A 23,530-nucleotide genomic window follows, 5' to 3' on the forward strand; every position below is an offset into this window, starting at 1 on the left:
AGCTTGAGCCGCGACAGTGTCAGCAGGGCTCAGAGGTTCAGGATGAGTCTTCTTAGGGTCAGCCGTGATCAGATCAGCAGGCTTCAGGTCCAAGATACAACTGCCTGCTAGTTGTCGGGCGGGCCCAGTTATAGTCCTTTTGCTCTTTGATCTCCGGACCCTCGCAGGCAGAGGTCTCCTGCCCGGGGGGCTGGTCGTTGGCGAGGTCCGGCGGTTGGCTCTTTGATCCCTTGGAAAGATGGGTCCGGGAATTCCCAGATGCCCAGCGGGTCTGGAGCCAGCCCTCGGGGGGGCCAGAGGGGTGATCGAAACTGGCCCACAGGGGAGGGCCAAAGGTGTGACAGATACCAGACTCTCAGGGGAGGCCGGAAGTGCCATCGAAACTCCCCGGCTTATCTCACTCGGGGAGCCTTTTACCCCCCATCCGGGACTGGCGCGCCTTTGGAGTCTGGGTTTCGCGGGGGCCGGGGTCCCGCTAGGCCCAGGGAGACAGGGATGTCGGAAAGGGAAGATCGCGTCCGGGCCTTGTGGGGCATGCAAGGTTTAGGGGCTCGGAGCCGGACGTGGAGCGGGAAAGGCAGGCCTGGTCGAGGTTCTAGGGGGATCTAGGTTTAACTGGAGTAGGACGACCAGGCTCGGGGTGCAGGCTACCCTCACGGGGAGGCTGCGCAGGGGACTCGGGGTACAGGCTTACGCTCACAGGGTGTGGAGGGACAGAGATGAACCACGCCACGAGGCCGGGTCCAACACGCTTCCCCCCCAGCTGAAGGCGGGGAGAAATACCCATCCTCTTGGGGGTTCTCTTCGCTGAGGCAGAAGAATCGGGACAGGCCGTCTGCGTTGGCGTGGTCAGAGCCAGGCCGGTGCTCAACAGTGAAGTCCATCCCCTGGAGGGAGATGGACCAGCGCAGCAATTTGGGATTCTCCCCTCTCATCTGCATTAGCCACCGGAGAGGTCGGTGGTCGGTCTGGACCCGGAAGTGAGTACCGAACAGGTAGGGCCTCAGCTTCTTCAGGGCCCAAACCACCACGAAGGCCTCCCGCTCGATGGTGCTCCACCTTTGTTCTTGAGGGAGTAGCCTTCGGCTAATGAATGCCACGGGTTGGTCTAGGCCGCCCTCGTTCACCTGGGACAGGACTGCTCCAATGCCATGCTCGGATGCGTCCGTCTGGACTACAAACTCTCGTGAGTAGTCGGGGGCCTGTAGGATGGGGGCAGTGCACATGGCGTCTTTTAAAGTTTCGAACGCCTCTTGGCAGGCAGAGGTCCAGCTGACTTTCTTCGGCTGGTTTTTGGAGGTTAACTTCGTGAGGGGGGCTACGATGCTGCCGTACCCCTTGATGAACCGTCGGTAGTACCCCGTGAGCCCTAGAAACGCCCGCACTTCCGTCTGGGTCGTGGGGGCCTCCCAGGCCACGATGGCATCGATCTTGGGCTGGAGGGGGGCTACGAGGCAGCTTCCGACCTGGTGCCCGAGGTAGACTACGGACCCCTGTCCGATCTGGCACTTGCTCGCCTTAATGGTGAGACCGGCCCTTCTCAGGGCCGTCAGCACCGCCCAGAGGTGCTGGAGGTGCTCGGGCCAGTGGGAACTGTACACTGCTACATCGTCCAGATACGCAGCGCTGAACTCCTCCAACCCCGCCAGTACCTGGTTCACCAGTCTCTGGAAGGTGGCGGGGGCGTTCTTCATCCCGAAGGGCATCACCCGGAAATGGTAGTGACCATCCGGGGTGGAAAACGCGGATCTTTTCTTGGCTCCCTCGGTGAGGGCGATCTGCCAGTATCCACTGGTCAGGTCGAACGTGCTAAGGAAGCGAGCAGCCCCGAGGCGATCGATAAGCTCGTCTGCTCGGGGGATGGGATGCGCATCGGTTCTGGTGACTGCGTTGAGCCCGCGGTAGTCAACACAAAACCTCAGCTCGGGAACAGCACCGGGGGCGGCTGCCTTCGGAACCAGGACCACAGGGCTAGCCCATGGGCTGTCAGAGGCCTGGACCACCCCGAGAGCTAGCATCTTTGATACCTCGGCCTTGATACAGGCCCGGACTCGGTCAGGGACGCGGTAGGCTCTGTGCCGTACCGGTGGGCTGTCCCCGGTGTCCACGTCATGGACGCACCAGTTGGTGACGCCGGGGGCGAGGGAGAAGAGGTCCGAGAACTGTCCCAACAACTGGCGACAGTCCTCGCGCTGCTCGGGAGAGAGGGAGGAGGAGAGACTCACTCCCTCTACGGAGCCGTCTTTCTCTCTGGTACACAGGAGATCGGGGAGAGGCTCCGTTTCTTCCTCTTCCCCGTCGTTCGTGGCGAGGAGCAAGCTCAACTCGGACCGGGCGAAGTGGGGCTTGAGGCGGTTCACATGAAGGACCCGCAAGGGGTTCCTAGGGGACTCTACATCGATGAGGTAGGTCACCTGACTCTTGTGCTCTACCACCTTGAAGGGCCCTGTCCACTTGTCTTGCAGGGCACAGGGCTCCACGGGGGCCATCACCCAGACCTGCTGTCCGGGTTGAAACTCGACCTGAGTGGCATTCTGGTCATACCACCGTTTCATTTCTTCTTGACTGGCCTCGAGGTTGGCCTCGGCCAGTTCTCTGAACTTCCTCGTCTGGTTCCGGAGGGCCAGAATGTATCGAAACACATCGGGAGGGGGCTCTGGGGCCGCCGTCTCCCACCCTTCCTTGACCAGGGTGAGGGGTCCCCTGACGGGGTGCCCGTAGAGGAGCTCGAAGGGGCTGAACCCCAGGGACTTCTGGGGGACTTCGCGGTATGCGAAGAGGAGACAGGGAAGGAAGATGTCCCACTTACGCCTCAGGGGCTCTTCGAGACCCATGATCATTCCCTTGAGGGTCCGGTTGAATCGCTCCACCAGACCGTTACCCTGGGGGTGATATGGGGTGGTAAATTTGTACGTCACCCCACATTGTTGCCACAGGGACTTCATGTATTTGGAGATGAAGTTGGTCCCTCGGTCGCTGACGACTTCTGGGGGGAATCCCACCCGGGAGAAGATGGCCATAAGGGCCTGCCCCACTACGGGGGCGGTCACCGTTCGGAGGGGAATGGCTTCGGGGTATCGGGTGGCATGGTCCACCAAGACAAGGATAAAGCGGTGCCCCAAGGAGGTCCGGGGGTCGAGGGGGCCCATGATGTCGATTCCCACCCTTTCAAAGGGGGTACTGACCACGGGGAAGGGTTGGAGGGGGGCCTTGCGTTTCCCCCCGCTCTTTCCGCTGGACTGACACGTGGGGCAGGACTTACAGTGGGCCTCCACATCGGAGCGCATGCCCGGCCAGTAAAAGTGGGTGACTAGGCGGTGATATGTTTTGTCTTGACCCAAGTGTCCCGCCAGGGGCACATCGTGGGCCAAGTTCAGGAGAAAGCTGCGGAAGCGTAGGGGTACCACCAGCACTCGGCCTGACCCTAGCTCAGCAGACTTTTGTTCGCTATACATGAGGCCGTTTTCCCAATAGACAAAGTGGGAGCCGGACTGGTCACCGGCGGCCTGGGCGGCGGCCTGCTGCCGCGGCCCAACCAAGGATGGACAGGAGGTCTGTTCTAGGCAGAATTCTTCTCGGGACGGTCCTCCTTCCTGGCGCCACTGGGCCAGCTCAGGAAGATCGTCCAAGCTCGGGGTCGGTTCGACGTCGGGGCCGAGGGGCCCTGCGTCGGGGGGGAAGCTCTCCCCGGGGAATAGCTCAGGGGTCTCAGGGGCTTCAGGGACCTCGGGGTCCTCGGGGGTAGCCGGTGCCGCCTCTACGGTCGCCCCTTCGGGGGTGGTCCTTCGGGCGGTCATCGACCGGGTGCTCACACAGGCCCACTCGGGCAGGCCCACCATCTCCAAGTGGGTCCTTTTCTCAACCCGCTGCCATGGGGAGCTCTCTAGATTGTTGCCGAGCAGGCAGTCCACGGGCATGTCTGAGCGGACCGCCACTCGTAACTCTCCGGAGACGCCCCCCCATTTGAACGGGACTTGAGCTATCCGGCAGGTGCGGACGGAGTTATCGGCTGCGATCACCCTGCAGGAGATGTGGGGAACAATCTGGGCTTCGGTGACGAGGTGCCGTCTGACGGCGGTGATACTGGCCCCAGTGTCTCGGAGCGCCCCTATGTGGTGGCCATTGACAGTCACCTGCTGTCGGTATTTCTCTGTGTTGTCGGGTAGGGGGGCTCCTGGGACCATCTCCCTATCACCCAGGGAGACTAACATCATCGCTGCGGGGTCCGGTCCCTCGAACTCTTCCTCCCCCTCCTCTTCTAGGGCTACTGAGGTGATGTGGCGCACTGGGGGCCCTGCAGCGGCAGGCTTCTTGAACAAAGGGCAGCGGGGGTCATTGGCATAGTGCCCTGGTTGCTGGCAATAGTAGCAGGCTTGGCTGACCCGGGGCCCTGGCTTAGCTGGGGGGAACCCTGCGCGCGCTGTGGGAGGTGAGGTGCCAGGCCGGTTTCTGGGGGGGCTGCGCGGGGACCCTACCTGGGATCCCCTCTGTCTATTCTGACTTCCCCCTCCCCTCTGGCGGGACGATCCCTGTTCATTTTGGCCAGAGTCTGCCCCGGGCCCCCGGGGTACTCTGGTGCTCACCCAGCGATCGGCCTCGACGGCCAGTTTCCGTGGGTCGGCCAACTTGCTGTCCAGGAGGTGCTGTCGGAGTTCCACAAAGCAATTCAGGGACAAATGTTCATACGCAATGAGGTCGATGAGTCCCTCAAAGGTGGATACTTTGCTGCCCTTGATCCACCCTTCCAGGGCCCGGCTGTAGAAATTGACATATTCTACCCATGTGGTGCCGGGGATCTTCTTGCATTCTCGGAAGCGTTGGCGATACATTTCTGGGGTGAGCCCGTACCTTGTGAGTAGGGCCTCTTTCATGTAGCTGTAGGAGGTCTGTTCGGCAGACGGTAGGTCGAGTAGGGTGTCTCTCCCCTCACTCAGGAATCGACCCCACAGCCCGCCTCCCCAATCTTTCTGCGGAACTCGGTGGGAGGTCATGGTGACCTCGTAGGCCTTGAACCATTGCTGGATGTCATCGTTTTTGTAATATTCTTTGACCACATCCTTGGGGATGTGGACCTTGGGTTCCACCGGGGGAACGGACTCTCGGGTTGCTGCTGTTCGGTTGTCTTCGTTCCGGGCCTTTAGTTCTATTTCCAATACGCTGCGCTCGTGCTCCAGCTGGAGCTTCTTTCCGTCATGTTCTCGCTGGAGTTTCTTCTCCTCCAGTTCTCTTTGGAGTTTTTTGTCCTCCAGTTCTCCTTGCAGCCGCAGCTGCTCGATGGCTAGCTTTTTCTCGGCCAGCTTGAGTTCTACCTCCATCTTCAACCGGGCTAGTTCTAGCTCGTGGATTCGGTTGCGTTCTCGGTCGGTCATCTCCTCTTGAGACAGACCTCTCTCTGTGCTGTGAGTCCGCGTCGGGGACTCGGCTCTTTCTTGCTCTGGGGCGTGGGTTTTGATCCGGGGGACTTCCCCTCCATCGGCTTCTGTCGGTGCTGGAGGTTGGGCTCCGGTCTCCATCCAGGCTGTTAGAGCTTGTTGAAAGTCCTCTTTGGTGTTTAGTCCCGTTGTCGGGATTTGGCGATTTATGCAAAACTGCTTCAGCTGCCGGTGTGTAGAATCTCCCAGAAGTTCCATCTGGAAGGTGGTTTCGTCGTTGGTGATGCTCATGGTTGCTCTTCGTTCGGGTAGTGTGTCAGTGCTGTACGATCCCTAGACATAGGTTCTTATCCCACCGCTGCCACCAATGTTAGATGGGGACCTCTCAGAGAGCCAGGTCGTGCTCACCCCGACACCCCCAAGACCCACCTCTTCCCCAGAACTTGCCGAGTCTTGATTGTGAGGTCCTCCCCGGGGAACACTTCGGGTCTAGGATCGTACACACGGAGCTCACACCACACTATGAACAGACACCACACCGTTGGATTCTAATAACAAGTTCGTTATATAAGTAATAGACGAAGGAAGCACTCTTATCTACACGGTGGTCGAGGGACCCTAAGGTCCTGGAGGATTCAGGAAGGGGGAAGCGGGACAGTCTTTTAGTCTCTTGGTCAGTACGAGGCGTACCCTGCGCACAGCTCTCAATCCTCGAGCTGGGGGATACGGGATGATGGTCGTACTGGCTGCCTCACCTCCGTCGAGTCGGCTTGGTCGTGATGGTGGTCTCGATGGTCCAGTCGGACCAGAGTACTCCTCGAGCCGCGACGAGGTCAGCAGGGCTCGATCCGGAGAAGTTCGTGAGGAGCCGCCACAGCGTCAGCGTCAGCAGGGCTCGGAGGGTTGCAGGTTCAAGCTTGAGCCGCGACAGCGTCAGCAGGGCTCGGGTGGTCTTAGAGGTCGAGCCGCGACAGCGTCAGCAGGGCTCTGATGGTTACAAGTTCAGCTTGAGCCGCGACAGCGTCAGCAGGGCTCCGATGGTTACACGTTCAGCTTGAGCCGCGACAGCGTCAGCAGGGCTCCGATGGTTACAAGTTCAGCCGGAGCAGCGACAGCGTCAGCAGGGCTCCGATGGTTACAAGTTCAGCTTGAGCCGCGACAGCGTCAGCAGGGCTCAGAGGTTCAGGATGAGTCTTCTTAGGGTCAGCCGCGATCAGATCAGCAGGCTTCAGGTCCAAGATACAACTGCCCGCTAGTTGTCGGGCAGGCCCAGTTATAGTCCTTTTGGTCTTTGAGCTCCGGACCCTCGCAGGCAGAGGTCTCCTGCCCGGGGGGCTGGTCGTTGGCGAGGTCCGGCGGTTGGCTCTTTGATCCCTTGGAAAGATGGGTCCGGGAATTCCCAGACGCCCAGTGGGTCTGGAGCCAGCCCTCGGGGGGGCCAGAGGGGGGATCGAAACTGGCCCACAGGGGAGGGCCAAAGGTGTGACAGATACCAGACTCTCAGGGGAGGCCGGAGGTGCCATCGAAACTTCCCGGCTTATCTCACTCGGGGAGCCCTTTACCCCCCATCCGGGACTGGCGCGCCTTTGGAGTCTGAGTTTCGCGGGGGCCGGGGTCCCGCTAGGCCCAGGGAGACAGGGATGTCGGGAAGGGAAGATGGCGTCCGGGCCTTCTGGGGCATGCAAGGTTTAGGGGCTCGGAGCCGGACGTGGAGCGGTAAAGGCAGGCCTGGTTCTAGGGGGATCTAGGCTTAACTGGAGTAGGACGACCAGGCTTGGGGTGCAGGCTACCCTCACGGGGAGACTGCGCAGGAGACTCGGGGTACAGGCTTACGCTCACAGGGTGTGGAGGGACAGAGATGAACCACGCCACGAGGCCGGGTCCAACACGGAGCTGGTCTCTGAGTGAGGGAGGTGGTCTCTGGGTGAGGGTGGTGTTCTCTGGGTGAAGGAGGTGGTCTCTGGGTGAGGGAGGTGGTCTCCGGGTGAGGGAGGTGGTCTCTGAATGAGGGAGGTGGTCTCTGGGTGAGGGTGGTGGTCTCTAGGTGAAGGAGGTGGTCTCTGGGTAAGGGAGGTGGTCTCTGGGTAAGTGAGGTGGTCTCTGGTGAGGGTGGTGGTATCTGGGTGAAGGTGGTGGTATCTGGGTGAGGGAGGTGGTCTCTGGGTGAGGGAGGTGGTCTCTGGGTGAGGGAGGTGGTCTCTGGGTGAAGGAGATGGTCTCTGGGTGAGGGAGGTGGTCTCTGGGTGGTAGGGTGTTGAAATATCGATTACAAAAATATCGTTGACAAAAATATCGTTGGAAAAATATCGTTTACAAAAATATCGACACCCTATACCTAAACAGGTAAGTACATAAATATCGACTCAAAAATATCGTTGTAATAAATATCGTTGTAAAAAATATCGAATTTTTAAATTAATTAAAATTACATTCAATATTAAATAAATATAAGTACTATTAACAAAATAAATTACATTACTTTTATTTTTTGACTATTGAAAACAAATTAAATACACTTTTTCATTATAACTTAATAAATGTGTACATATACATATATTTAACACATTACTTTATATAACAACAATAATACATACATATAATTAAAATATAAAATATATTATTAATTAAAACATTTGATAGTGAAGGGGTAAAAATTACTATTCCCACTCCAGAGGGTGCAACAGTAGGGAAAGCGTTGGATAGCGTAGGGGTTTAAATTACTATTCCCACTCCAGAGGGTGCAACAGTAGGGAAAGCGTTGGATAGCGTAGGGGTTTAAATTACTATTTCCACTCCAGAGGGGATGTATGACGTTACAACGCATACTTTTACCACGCCTACCATTACCACGCATTTTTTACAACGCAGGATCCATGACAACACATACCATTACCACGCATGTATTTACAACGCATATACCTTTACAACGCATACAATTACAACGTAAGTATTGGTAAGTATATAATATTTTTTAATATTTAATTTAATTAAAATTAATATAATGTAATTTAATGTAATTTAATTTAATTAATTTAATTTAATTTAATTTAATTTAATTTAATTAATTTAATTTAATTTAATCAATTTAATTTAATGTAATTTAAATTTAATTATATTTAATTTTTACACTGTACCCTTTTCCCAAAAATCCAAAACTGAGCCTGAGCCCAAAAAATACCCCTTTTACCCAAAAACCCTAAACTGACCCTGAACCCTAAAAATACCCCTTTACCCAAAAACTAAAAACTGACCCTGAACCCTAAAAATACCCCTTTACCCAAAAACTAAAAACTGACCCTGAACCCTAAAAATACCCCTTTACCCAAAAACTGAAAACTGACCCTGAACCCTAAAAATACCCCTTTACCCAAAAACTGAAAACTGACCCTGAACCCTAAAAATACCCCTTTACCCAAAAACTGAAAACTGACCCTAAACCCTAAAAATACCCCTTTACCCAAAAACTGAAAACTGACCCTGAACCCTAAAAATACCCCTTTACCCAAAAACTGAAAACTGACCCTAAACCCTAAAAATACCCCTTTACCCAAAAACTGAAAACTGACCCTGAACCCTAAAAATACCCCTTTACCCAAAAACTGAAAACTGACCCTAAACCCTAAAAATACCCCTTTACCCAAAAACTGAAAACTGACCCTGAACCCTAAAAATACCCCTTTACCCAAAAACCCAAAACTGAGCCTGAACCCAAAAAATACCCCTTTACAAAAAAAACCAAATAATATTTTTAATAAAATAATATACTTACCAATACTTACGTTGTAATGGTATGCGTTGTAAAAGTACCTGCGTTGTAAATACATGCGTGGTAATGGTATGCGTTGTAATGGATCCTGCGTTGTAAAAAATGCGTGGTAATGGTAGGTCGTGGTAAAAGTTGCGTTGTAAAGGTTGTATACCCTCCAGAGGGTGCAACAGTAGGGAAAGCGTTGGATAGCGTAGGGGTTTAAATTACTATTCCCTCTCCAGAGGGTGCAACAGTAGGGAAAGCGTTGGATAGCGTAGGGGTCAAAATTACTATTCCCACTCCAGAGGGTGCAACAGTAGGGAAAGCGTTGGATAGTGTAGGGGTTAAAATTACTAAATCTATTTACAATGTTTAACAATTAAAAAATCTTTATTTTTATTTAATTAATCATTAATTAAATAATTATTCAATTAAAATGTAATTAATTCACTACTTTTTCACTTAAAAATTCAACTACACACACCTAAAATTAATTAAACAATTAACATAACTAATTTACATAATTATTAATCAATTAACGAATTGAAATTAATTAACTATTATTTATTACACTATTTATATTCAATTAACACATTCATTAATCAATTATTTTATTATATTTACAATGTTTAAAAATTAACAAATCTTAATTTTTATTTAATTAATCATTAATTAAATATTTATTCAATTAAAATGTAATTAATTCACTACTTTTTCACTTAAAAATTCAACTACACACACCTAAAATTAATTAAACAATTAACATAATTAATTTACATAATTATTAATCAATTAACTAATTGAAATTAATTAACTATTATTTATTACACTATTTATATTCAATTAACACATTAATCAATTATTTTATTATATTTAAATTACTTCCCACCCTACTCCCCTATAAACCCACAACCCGCTACGGAACTATTAACACTAAATTCAACATAAAATACGGTATTAACTAATAAAATACTACAAAAAATACTACTTTGACAACCAATACTCATTAAAACACTTAATTACTTATTATTATTTAAAAAACGATATTTTTGTAAACAATGTTTTTGTAAACGATATTTATTACAACTATATTAATGTTAACGATATTACTTACCTGTCTGTCGATATTCTTGTCAAACTATATTTTTGTCATCGATATTTCTTCTTGTCGATATTTCTGTGACGATATTAATGTTAGTCGATATTTTTACGACGATATTCCCGCTCTGTACCCTCTGGGTGAAGGAGGAGGTCTCTGGGTGAGGGAGGTGGTCTCTGGGTGAAGGAGGTGGTCTCTGGGTGAAGGGGGTGGTCTCTGGGTGAGGGAGGTGGTCTCTGGGTGAGGGAGGTGGTCTCTGGCTGAAGGAGGTGGTGAGGGAGGTGGTCTCTGGGTGAAGAAGGTGGTCTCTGGGTGAGGGAGGTGGTCTCTGGGTGAGGGAGGTGGTCTCTGGGTGAGGGAGGTGGTCGCTGGGAGAGGGAGGTGGTCTCTGGGTGAAGGAGGTGGTCTCTGGGTGAGGGAGGTGGTCTCTGGGTGAGGGAGGTGGTCTCTGGGTAACGGAGGTGGTCTCTGGGTGAAGGAGGTTGTCTCTGGGTGAGGGAGGTGGTCTCTGGGTGAAGGAGGTGGTCTCTGGGTGAGGGAGGTGGTCTCTGGGTGAGGGTGGTGGTATCTGGGTGAGGGGGGTGGTCTCTGGGTGACGGAGGTGGTCTCTGGGTGAGGGAGGTGGTCTCTGGGTGAGGGAGGTGGTCTCTGGGTGAAGGAGGTGATCTCTGGGTGAGGGAGGTGGTGCCTGGGTGAAGGAGGTGGTCTCTGTGTGAGGGAGGTGGTCTCTGGGTGAGGGAGGTGGTCTCTGGGTGAAGAAGGTGGTCTCTGGGTGAGGGAGGTGGTCTCTGGGTGAGGGAGGTGGTCTCTGGGTGAAGGAGGTGGTCTCTGGGTGAAGGAGGTGGTCTCTGGGTGAGGGAGGTGGTGTCTGGGTGAAGGAGGTGGTCTCTGGGTGAGGGAGGTGGTCTGGTCTCTGGGTGAGGGTGGTGGTATCTGGGTGAGGGGGGTGGTCTCTGGGTGAGGGAGGTGGTCTCTGGGTGAAGGAGGTGGTCTCTAGGTGAAGGAGGGGGTCTCTGGGTGAGGGAGGTGGTGTCTGGGTGAAGGAGGTGGTCTCTGGGTGAGGGAGGTGGTATCTGGGTGAAGGAGGTGGTCTCTGGGTGAATGAGGTGGTCTCTGGGTAACGGAGGTGGTCTCTGGGTGAAGGAGGGGGTCTCTGGGGGAAGGAGGTGGTCTCTGGGTGAGGGAGGTGGTCTCTGGGTGAAGGAGGTGGTCTCTGGGTGAGGGAGGTGGTCTCTGGGTGAAGGAGGTGGTCTCTGGGTGAGGGAGATGGTCTCTGGGTGAGGGAGGTTGTGGTGGTCTCTGGGTGAGGGAGGTGGTCTCTGGGTGAGGGAGGTGGTCTCTGGGTGAGGGAGGTGGTCTCTGGGTGTGGGAGGTGGTCTCTGGGTGAGGGAGGTGGTCTCTGTGTGAGGGAGGTGGTCTCTGGGTGATGGAGGTGGTCTCTGGGTGAGGGGGTGGTCTCTGGGTGAAGGAGGTGGTCTCTGGGTGAGGAAGGTGGTCTCTGGGTGAAGGAGGTGGTCTCTGGGTGCGGGAGGTGGTGGTCTCTGGGTGAAGGAGGTGGTCTCTGGGTGAGGGAGGTGGTCTCTGGTTGAAGTAGGTGGTCTCTAGGTGAGGGAGGTGGTCTCTGGGTGATGGAGGTGGTCTCTGGGTGAAGGAGGTGGTCTCTGGGTGAAGGAGGTGGTCTCTGGGTGAAGGAGGTGGTCTCTGGGTGAGGGAGGTGGCCTCTGGGTGACGGAGGTGGTCTCTGGGTGACGGAGGTGGTCTCTGGGTGAGGGAGGTGGTCTCTGGGTGAAGGAGGTGGTCTCTGGGTGAGGGAGGTGGTCTCTGGGTGAAGGAGGTGGTCTCTGGGTAAAGGAGGTGGTCTCTGGGTGAAGGAGGTGGTCTCTGGGTGAGGGAGGTGGTCTCTGGGTGAAGGAGGTGGTCTCTGGGTGAGGGAGGTGGTCTCTGGGTGAAGGAGGTGGTCTCTGGGTGAGGGAGGTGGTCTCTGGGTGAGGGAGGTGGTCTCTGGGTGAGGGAGGTGGTCTCTGGGTGACGGAGGTGGTCACTGGGTGAGGGAGGTGGTCTCTGGGTGAGTGAGGTGGTCTCTGGGTGACGGAGGTGGTCTCTGGGTGAGGGAGGTGGTCTCTGGGTGAGGGAGGTGGTCTCTGGGTGAGGGAGGTGGTCTCTGGGTGAAGGAGGTGGTCTCTGGGTGAGGGAGGTGGTCTCTGGGTGAGAGAGGTGGTCTCTGAGTGAAGGAGGTGGTCTCTGGGTGAGGGAGGTGGTCTCTGGGTGAGGGGGGTGGTCTCTGGGTGAAGGAGGTGGTCTCTGGGTGAGGGAGGTGGTCTCTGGGTGAAGGAGGTGGTCTCTGGGTGAGGGAGGTGGTCTCTGGGTGAGGGAGGTGGTCTCTGAGTGAGGGAGGTGGTCTCTGGTTGAGGGAGGTGGTCTCTGGGTGAGGGAGGTTGTCTCTGGGTGAAGGAGGTGGTGGGTGAGGGAGGTGGTCTCTGGGTGAGGGAGGTGGTCTCTGGGTGAGGGAGGTGGTCTCTGGGTGAAGGAGGTGGTCTCTGGGTGAAGGAGGTGGTCTCTGGGTGAGGCAGGTGGTCTCTGGGTGAGGGAGGTGGTCTCTGGGTGAGGGAGGTGGTATCTGGGTGAGGGAGGTGGTCTCTGGGTGAGGGAGGTGGTCTTTGGGTGAGGGAGGTGGTCACTGGGTGAGGGAGGTGGTCTCTGGGTGAAGGAGGTGGTCTCTGGGTGAAGGAGGTGGTCTCTGGGTGAAGGAGGTGGTCTCTGGGTGAGGGAGGTGGTCTCTGGGTGAGGGAGGTGGTATCTGGGTGAGGGAGGTGGTCTCTGGGTGAGGGAGGTGGTCTCTGGGTGAGGGAGGTGGTCTTTGGGTGAGGGAGGTGGTCTCTGGGTGAGGGAGTTGGTCTCTGGGTGAAGCAGGTGGTCTCTGGGTGAAGGAGGTGGTCTCTGGGTGAGGGAGGTGGTCTCTGGGTGAAGGAGGTGGTCTCTGGGTGAGGGAGGTGGTCTCTGGGTGAAGCTGGTGGTGTCTGTGTGAGGGAGGTGGTCTCTGGGTGAGGGAGGTCTGGAGCTCGTTGGTGAACCAGGTGGCTCTCTTGCTGGTATGGCTGATGTAGGGTTTCTTGAGCGAGGCGAGGGTGTTGGCGCAGTCATCGATCCACTGTCTGAGGTTGCAGGCTGCGCCGTCAGGGTTGGTGGGGTCAGCGGGTGGGTTCTGGGCAAGGGTGGTGATCAGCTGGTCTTCGGTGACTTTGCTCCAGCAGCGGCAAGGCAGCTGTTGGGTGCGGTGGTGCGTGGTTGGTGTCTTGAAGGTGAAATGGATGCAGCGGTGGTCGGTCCAGTGGAGTTCGGTGGTGTGGTCGAAGACGACGTGGGTGCTTGTGGAGAAGACGGGGTCCATCGTGTGGCCGGCGGCGTGGGTAGGTGCGGTGATGAGTTGTCTGAGGCTGGCAAGGTTGTCGATCAGGGTGGCGGAGTTGGCATCGTTGTTGTTCCTGAGGTGGAAGTTCAGATCCCCGAGGAGGATGTAGTCCGTGGAGGCGAGTGCGTGGGTGCTGGCGAGGTCGGCGATGGAGCCCGGGGTCCGGGGGGTCTGTAGATGAGTGTTCCTCTGAGTGTGGTTTTGAGGTCAGTGTGGATCCGGAAGTGGAGGTGTTCGGCTGTGTTCAGAGTGTCATCTGGGTGGGTGGCGACCTTGAGGGTGGACTAGTGGGCGATGGCTATTCCTCCTCTGATTCCGGTGGTGCGATCCCTGCGGGTGATCTTGTAGCCGTCCGTGATGGCTATGGCAATGTCGGGCGCCGAGGAGTAGTTCCACCAGGTATCTGTCAGGAAGGCCACATCTGGGGCGGAGGTGTTGAGCAGATCCCAGAGCTCGATGGTGTGTTGGCGTGCGGAGCAGGTGTTGAGGAGTATGCAGGGGAGGTGGTTTGGTCCAGTCCTTGAAGGTTTGGCGGCTCTGCCGCAGGTGAAACTGCAGGTGCGGCAGGAGAAGGGTCCATTGGTCCGTTTCGGGGCGGCCTGGAAGCAAGTGTGGTTTCGGCCGGCGTTGAGTGCGTGGGGGGTGCTGGCGTCGTAGTGGAGTCTAGTGTTGTGGCGTTCGCGGGGTCCAGGGGTTCTGGCGCTGGGCGCGGTCCAGGCGCAGACGGGCTTGCCTCTGGTGCGCCTTCCGTGTGCCAGTGGCACGCCTGCTGCGTGCCTCTGCTGTGTGGCTGTGCAGCGTCCAGCATACATGGGGAGGTGGGAGGGAGGAGCAGCTGGGAGGCGTGAGCAGCGAGTGGGCAGGGGGTGGGGCCGCAGGAGGCACAGCAGCGGGGAAACAGTGGTACAGAAAGCATAATGGGGCACAAGGGGGGGAAACGAGTGGGACAGAGCAGAAAACGAGGCACGAAGAGGGGGAAACAGTGGTACTGAAGGCAAAATGAGGCACAAGGGGGGAAATGAGTGGCACAGAGCAGAAAACAATGCGCAAAGAGGGGGAAACAGTGGTACAGAAGGCAAAATGGGGCACAAGGGGGAAACGAGTGGCACAGAGCAGAAAACGAGGCACAAGAGGTGGAGACAGTGGCACAGAAGCAAAAAGGACGGAGGACACTTACCAGAGGCAGTGGCAGCGGCAGCAGGAGCACACAGTCGGAGTTGCGTGGAGGGGGAGCAACCTACCAGGGGATGACAGTAAGCAGGACAGGAAACCTGCCTACCGGGCCGCCAAACTCAAGAAAGCCGATCAGACAAGGAGCCTTGTGAGCACCAACACTCTACTCCTCATCCCTCCGAAAACACTCAAACAAAAAACCTCTTCTCGATCCTTCTCTGGAAACGCACCCAAAATCTGGAACTCCATCCTCGTCAACATTAGGACTACCCCCTTTCCTTCTTAAAGTTCAAAAGGCAGCTCAGAGACCTCTTAGAGCCAAATGGAGTATTATTAATCGCACTGGTATTGACTACTGCCTCCTGGGAGAGAAGAGACAAAGAAATGGGCCATCAGGGGATGTCAATAAGCGGGGCAGGTTTAGGTGCAGTAATGCCCAGGCACTGCATAAACTGAAAATGTAGTTAGTGGTAACAACCTGACTAAATTATTTGTACTTTGATTGTGTATCATGCTGAGTTAGCAAAGGACCCGGATACCGACCAATTGAAGAATTCCCTTCAGACACTGGGGCTGGGGCAATTGGTAGCGGGCCCAATCATCAGGCTGGTCATACTCTCGACCTTTTGTTTACGAAATCCACTAGGATTGACATTAGCCAACCCGTACATTTTCTTTGGGTGGATCACTATTTAATAAATGTTAGTCTTCCTGCAAATGATCCGATAATGAGACGGGATAAAGAAAGCGTCTTGATTAGACCTTGGCGCAAAGTTACATCTGCTTCCTTCCCTAATAATTTCAGCATTGAAGCTGAATTGAACACCAAAGACATTGAGGACTCGATCACTGATTTCGAACAGGCTATTACAATAACTTTGAACACAATAGCGCCTATTTCCAGAGTTAAGATCAAGCACAAACCTTCCCCCTGGTTTACTACAGAACTCAAAACTGAGAAATGATCTACTAGGAGGGCAGAGCGTCTCTGGAGAAAAACAAAAACAGCCAGTGATCAAGCTAATTATAGAGATAGTCATCGCTCATATTTAAATAACATCAAAAAGGCAAAAACGATGTATCTAGCAGGAAGGATTGATAATGCAGCTAACTCAAGTAAATAACTATATAAAATCATGAAAGATTTCACCAGCCCTAAAGCTATTCAATCCTCCGTGGCTCCCTCTCAGGACTGGGTCGACAAATTATCCTTTTTTTCTAATGAGATGTGACTGAGGGTGAGGGCGCGGCGAAGGTCGAGGAGGAAGGCATCTCGGAGGTAACTGAGAAAGAGAGGCACCCTCACCCCATAATTTAATTAGTTCTAGCTCCCTATGTGCCGCCGCAGGTGTGCCTCATTGTCTGTCGTTAAAAGTGCATGCAATTATGATCCTATGATCTGGCTTGATCTGTCTGGGTGCGTCGCCACCGGGCTGGAATAGGCCTCGTGGTTTTGTGTGCCTCGCACAGCCCCGCACCCTTCTGCCGACTGGTAAGGTAAGTGGTCTCACAAATCATGGGAGGCCCCCTGGGGCTGTTACATTGCTTCTACACATCTATTTCTGCTTACTATCCCAGCATTGGAATCTACAACCTTTGGCCTGCTGTGTCTGTCGTCCCCCTCAATGGAACAGCAAAGTGAAAGCCTGTTGTTTATTTAAATTTGAGATTTGAGGCAGGTGCACAGCTGTGTTTTCTTAGAGCAATTTTTAATCCATTGGAGGTGCTCCACAGGAGACGTCCGACGTCCCTGGACACCAAATGTATCAATAGCACGTGTCTCTAATGGGGCATTAGAGGCATCCCTGTGGGCACTCTATTTTTCCTCAGTGCAAGAATGAGGATTCCAGACACCATTTGCTTTGCAAACTATTTCATTCTTTATTTCACACACTTTCAGTTACTTCTTATTTCTCACATATTCCCATTCCATGGTTATTCATATGTTTATAAATGCAACAAAGTTACTTTTGAATCCAATGCATTTCGGGCGTAACTAAACAGCCCTTCATCAGGGAACAAAACTGAAAAAATGAACAAGTAAAAAAACATAATGAGCAAATGTCATGTAGGTATATGCTGATGCTTGTGACGAACTCAAGTGAGGTTGTGACCCTTCGACCCCAACTGCATGTAATAAACTAAACCGATGTGCCTACTGTAGTCTAGTGCAGATTAATTGTATCACCTACTTCACCTTTAAAAACCTGTGAGTATGCGTCCAACAAAAAACAAAAACACTTATATGTCGCATTTTGTCAAGTTAAATGCTCGACTCAGTGTGAAAGCTGTTAGAAAACATAAAGCGAGCACATTACAGTTAAAACCAATTCTTAGTATCAACTTCTATCAGCGAGGTATTGCAAAAACGTAAGATCAATTCAACAAACTAACCTGCTCTCGTTTTAACAGGGACGAATTTCCTACTTTACTGAGGCATTCCGCCATATGAAGACGCCGAATACGCTATCATCCTCCATTTTAAATTGAGAAACCCGCCGGTAACTTTCACCATCCCGATCACGTGGTACATGAAACTATAAGAGTTACTCCGTGCCCAAACGTTCTCTACAGAACCAGATACCACATAATGTAATCTGCACTATCTCAATCTGTTATGCCAACAATAATCCTTTTAATTACAAGTGAGGAAAAAACGAAGAGAAAATAAATTGAACACTAGTGCTCGAACTCCTGAGACAAAAAGTGTCCTAACCCGCAACAATCACGGAGTGCTATGTGTGTAGTGTGATGCGATGTGTAATGATGCAAGTAAGACATTTACTCCATTAACATGACAATAAACAAAAATAAATAAATTGCAAGATCCACTCCCTGGCCAAGGAAAATGAAAAACGTTCATAAGTAACATGATAATTCCATACGTTCATTGAGACCATTGAGGAAAATTGAATTTTGCCTTGTCATGTGTGCCTACGTGTTCCCCATCCTATGTTATATGTGCATGATCGATATGCATATATCCCCTTATGATCGATTAAAGACGCAATTATAGTTGTGTCCAACATTAGTATGTCAGTTATCCGGTCCCCGTGAAAGCAACGTGAATTAGGCTTCTAGGCCTATGTTGCCCACGTTTTACATTATGCCCGTTAGACTTATCGAATTGTCCCCGTTTCTAGGCCTCAAAGGGCCTGAACACCAGATTCAAGCTCCAGTCTCCTGAACCCACTCCGAGGAGCGATGCAGCCCCTCCCGCATCCCTGACCCTTCGCTTACTTCTTGCTGCGCAGCGCGGTGCCCGGCCTGGCTCTGCCTGCCTGTCTGCCAAGAATATGTTATGCCTACAGTTATCAGTTCAGCTCCCCGTCTTCACATTCCTAAGCTAACGAACCGCATAAACATCTTCAGCTATAGTCTAGTCTTCCTGTCTCCATGCAAGTGAATTACTGTATTAATATCCATAGAAGATTCATAGCACACGCATTACACGTAGAATATATGCATGCACCAGCCTTAGTGTCAAGTAGCCTTTGCTCTGATGACTTTTAGATTCTATCAACATGTTCTCCAAACACCAGATACCAGATATGATATAGGTACATGTCGTCCTGACATCTTAGACTTTAGTCTCCTCTTCTAGTGCAGAAGTCAGAGCCCCCAGCTCTCCCTAGTTACACGTCATGGCCCGTTTGCGCGCACCAGTAGGTTAAAGGTTGCAGCTGCCCAGGTAGCCCCCTCCATATATCCACCCATTTATGACACTTCTGTGACGTTCTCATCACATGTCTTCGTGCACGCCTTGTGCACGCCCTCTTTTTACGCCCATGTGTTCTTATCTTACGTTTGTCACTTGTTACGCCTACTGTATGCAATGTAATTGTACTGTTTTACTATATATATCATGTACTGTTAATGAGACGTTGCAGCTGCCATTCCATGCCATTCTATTTCAGGCTGTTCCGATCCTGTCCCTTCCCTTATGCCTGATTAAAGCCTGTTCGACTCAGATACCCCGGATCCTGCCTCTTATTTATTGAGCTATCTGTTTTATTTTATGCATAGAAAAATAGTACCGGTAATTAATTATTTATTTACCACATAATGGCGCCCGAACAGGTACGAGCCCTTCCCCACGCGCCGGCGATGTAACGCAGGCCCCCTGACCCTTCTACAGCCGTGACGGAACTCTACCGTGCACGTGCAGATATTTCTGCTTCATCAAGTCTCCCTCAGGTCCACGGAGGAGACGGAGACTGCGGTCCGGCATCCAGACGAGGCGGTGAGGAATGCGGTTCGTCCCGACCAGAGCCCAAGCCGAGAGAGCAAGGTCCGAGGTATCCGGAGGCCCACCTGTTTCTGAATCCCGAAGTTCGAAGCGCATGCGTAGTAACCAGACGTCGTAGCAGTCCAGTCCAGTCCGAGGCCTTCAGTTCTGCTTCCCGGTGAGTACCGTTGCTGGGGGAGTATCTAGACGGGGTCATTAGTTTGTCTCCGGTCCGATGGGTTTGGGTACACAGATCCAGTCCGACGTGTCCATCTAGGTGGATACGGTATGACATGTCTCTTTATGAGACCGGTATGTTCTGTACTGTTTTAGCAGTGCATCCAGTAATTCTAGTAAGTCCGTTTCTCGAGAAATTCAAGTGTTATGTTTTTCAGTGTATCAGGTAGAATTCTGTTCGAACTGTTATTAATGTATTTCTATGTCGTGGTATGAGTGATTTGTTTGCCATTTTATTACTGTGATTATTGTGTATTGTGTTTAATTCAAGTACGACTCAAATATGCCTCTGTTTTCAAAGTTATGTCAGATAAAAACCAGAAAAGGGTTACTCGAAGAAGCAGTTCCTGTCCCTCCTAGGGACAGTCCTGGACACTTTATGTATCACAAGCATGGCTTAGATGCCATATTATATCTAGACTTATGGGTGGATTATACCAAGAATCTTGAAGAGAAATATAGATGGCCTGTATCAGGTACATGGGATGCCGAGTGCATCATGAGAGTAGAAGAAGCATTATGGAAAAAGAAAGCCAGACAGTCCCAGAAAGATGCCATAGAGTTATGGCGCAAAGAATCTCATAAAAGAACCGAAAAAGAATTCAGAAAAGCAGAATTAAGTAGAGAATCCTCAGAAAAAGCCCAAGAAAGGGAACTTCTAGAAGAAGGTGAACGAGTTAGAGCAGAACAATCAGACAGACAGAGAAATGCCCTAATTAAAGGTATGTATCCTCTTCTCGCCGAGGGTTTGCCGAAGGCGACCCCGGAAGCACCCCATAATTTACCGCCACCATTAGTCCCGACTAAACTGCGTCATAAACCGACTGCAGCTGAAATTTTTCTTTCTTCCTATTTAGACGACACTGTCCCAGAATATGCTAATACAGATCCTACTCCGCCAGTCCAAGTTCGAGTCCAGCCTCCTGTTAATGTAATTCCTGTGCCTCCAGTCGTTGGTCCTGTCCATGCGCCAGTCCCCCAGGATCAACCCACATTACGTACTCCTACTGTACCAGTCACTTTCCCAGCACGTACAGTATTAACAGACGATTCCAGTTCAGGAGGAGCAGGGGGAGGTACTCCTACCACCCCGCCTCAAACAAAACACCGGACGCTCAGAGATGTAGCGTTACAGCGTACGCCAAAACTGGCTACGTATGACGCCCTCCGAAAGTATCTTACAGAGTGCGGACCTGATTGTAGATATGATCCAGTGCCAGGAGAAGATAGCATGCTAATATATTCCATACGTTTACGTCGAGTTGCAAGCTTCTTGGTTACCATATCGAATATGGAACCACATCTAGACAGAATATACCATTTTATTCAAACAGGGGAGAATCCAGAAAGTATTCACAAAGCTATGGCACACAGGAAAGTCGAGATTCAAGGCATGATATTGCAATTTCTGATAAATTGTTTAATAAGAGAACAAGATTATCCTGATAAAAACAAAGAAGATATGAAAGTCCTGACAAGATGGAGTGACAATATATCAGAAGGAAAACACAGAACACAAAATTGTATAGAAACTATGTACAGAAAGATTCGTAAAGAAATTATAAGTATACACCAAAAAGAAAAAGCAAGAAGAGTAGCCGAGAAAGAGGATGACTCTTCAAGTGAAGAGGTAGACAGCGAGAATTCCGCCAGAATAGCGTATGTAGGTAGAACTAGATTTTCCGCCAGACACACACGCCTAGATTACAAGAAAGCTTTTCCTCCTTCCGTACCAGAACAGTGTTCTCTTGAACAAATATTCCAGGCTACAGATAAAATTCTGAAACTACGAATAGGTTATAGTGAACTTAGTACCATGCATGAACAAGAACTAGCCCGATCAGCAGTCCGATGGACTAGTGATTCTGCCACGTTTCCAGACGAAGTAGTGGCTCAAATGTTTCTGAAACTGCCCCCAGCCGAGCAGCGACTGGTGGGTGATCCAGCACCTCATTACACTGTATGAGGATCAGCATTCTGATCCAGGTCCTTTACATGATGTACTGAACGAGTTACTCCTAAACCGATGGAAAGGTCTAGGTACCGATTTAATTAGTGTCATATTAGAACAGCGCCACAAATACAGAACGTTCCTGACTCCGCATTTTGTTTCTGTTTCACCCCCATTCTACATAGACAGACAGAATCCGTTACGAGAAGTACATCCAGTTAAGGGAGCGAGGGGAAATCTCGAACGAGTATTTGTTTACACCCCTATCACGAAAATAGAACTTCTAGAAATGAAAAAGTTAATACCATGTCACGATAAAGATCCAGCAGGGTTCCATCGAGAATTAAAGGACATGCTCCGTATGGGAGAATACACGTATCCTGATATCATTAAAATGTTAAAGGTCCTGTTGCCTGCGGGCATATATGAAAAACTCAAAGAAAAAGAATGGGAGGTGGGTGAGAAAAAGATAGATTGGACCGCGTTAGAGACCGAAGATAATGCACGAGTCCCAGGTACTGGTCTTGGGGATAAAGCCAAAGAATTACCCGAACTGTTAATACAGGTCTTGCCAAGATTACTAGCCACGAAAAAGGAAGATTGGGATGCCATCTCAGCCTGTAAACAGAAACAAGATGAAGACACTAGTGATTTTTATTCTAGATTTGAGAAATGTTTCATTATAAATAGCGGCCTGAAAACAAGTAGTGAATCGTATCCACATCTTTTTGTTACCAAACTAGTTGAGAATTCTTTACCGCAAGTTAAAAATAGAGTATTGAAAGTCGAAAGTACCTGGCAAGCTAATACTCCATCACAAATGCTCCAGATGCTACAGTATCACCAGAACAGAATCAGGGAAGAGCAAGAACACGAAAGAAGACGTATGAAAGATACGAAAATGAAAGTACTAGTTGCACAGTCTGTTCCACAAGACAGTCAGAAGAGGGGTCCGAGTCAAACTAGTCATTCTACAGCTCCTGTTAAAGGGACCTGCAATTACTGTAAACAGCCAGGTCATTATATAAACGAATGTGCAGTTCGGAAACACAACATAGCTACAGGTAAGACGAAAGAGAGACCGCGTCCTCCTAGACAAGAACATGTTCCGCAGAATGTCCAGCCACCGCAGAACGCACAACAGACAGTTACAGTACCGCAGCCTATAGCTGCCACACAACACGTTACACAGCAGATGTACCAGTACGCACAGTCGGAATATCCAGAATATCAGCAGTATTCATGAAACAGCCTAGAGAGGGAGGTTGGCTTGCCTCTCATCGAGGTTCCTGTAGATCAAGAGGGTCCCTATGTACACAGTCAAGTATTAGGGAAAGACAGAAAGTTTCTGATTGATACAGGGGCAAGTAGGACTACCATCAGTCATGACGAGGTTCCAGGGGCTCCACTTTCGGGCTCTAGAAATGTTTCCCTTGGATTTTCAGGAAAGCCTATTGTTAATGAAATATCGAAACCAGTTTCCCTAGAAGTTGGTCCATTGTCCCGAACTACAGACTTGTTACTTACGAAATCATGTCCAGAAAATGTACTAGGTATTAAGACCCTGAAAGAATTAGGAGCAGTTATATGCTGTTCCCCAGAAGGTGTGAGATTGTTTTTACGTGATTTTAAAGGTCATTATGTATTGCGTGATTTTGATCCAAGATTACTGAATGTACCTCAGCATTTATGGGTGCAAGGTCCAGCTGATGTAGGTTGTATGCACATTACACCCTATTGTGTCACTCTGAAGCAAGGTGTTGTATTACCACGAATCCGACAGTACAAATTGCCACCTGAGGCTGTAGCAGCCTTATCCAAAATTATTGACGAGCTCATTGCTCAAGGAGTAGTTGTAGAAACTGACTCCAATGTATGTAATTCTCCTATCATTCCGATTCTTAAACGTACTGATCCCAATGCACCTCCAGTTTATCGATTAGTGATTGACCTTCGAGAACTTAATAAATGTATCATACCCCAGTACCCAGTGGTTCCAGATATTTCTTCCCTATTAACTGCCATTGATTCCGAAGCTACGTTCTTTACTGTTATTGATCTCAAGAACGCATTCTTTAGTGTCCCCATTCATCCAGACAGCCAATTCCTTTTCGGTTTCTGTTTAAATGGAAGAAGCTATAAATTCACACGAGCTCCTCAAGGTTTCACAGAAAGTCCTAGTATTTACAGTCAAGCACTTAAAAGACAACCAGACAGTATTCACATGCCAGCTGACACTGCCCTGCTCCAGTATGTCGATGATCTATTGATCACAGCCCGTTCTGAACGTGACTGCGAACGTGCGTCACTTAC

The sequence above is a fragment of the Lissotriton helveticus genome, chromosome 4_1 (genome assembly GCF_964261635.1).
Source record: "Lissotriton helveticus chromosome 4_1, aLisHel1.1, whole genome shotgun sequence".
Taxonomy (NCBI): Eukaryota; Metazoa; Chordata; class Amphibia; order Caudata; family Salamandridae; genus Lissotriton; species Lissotriton helveticus.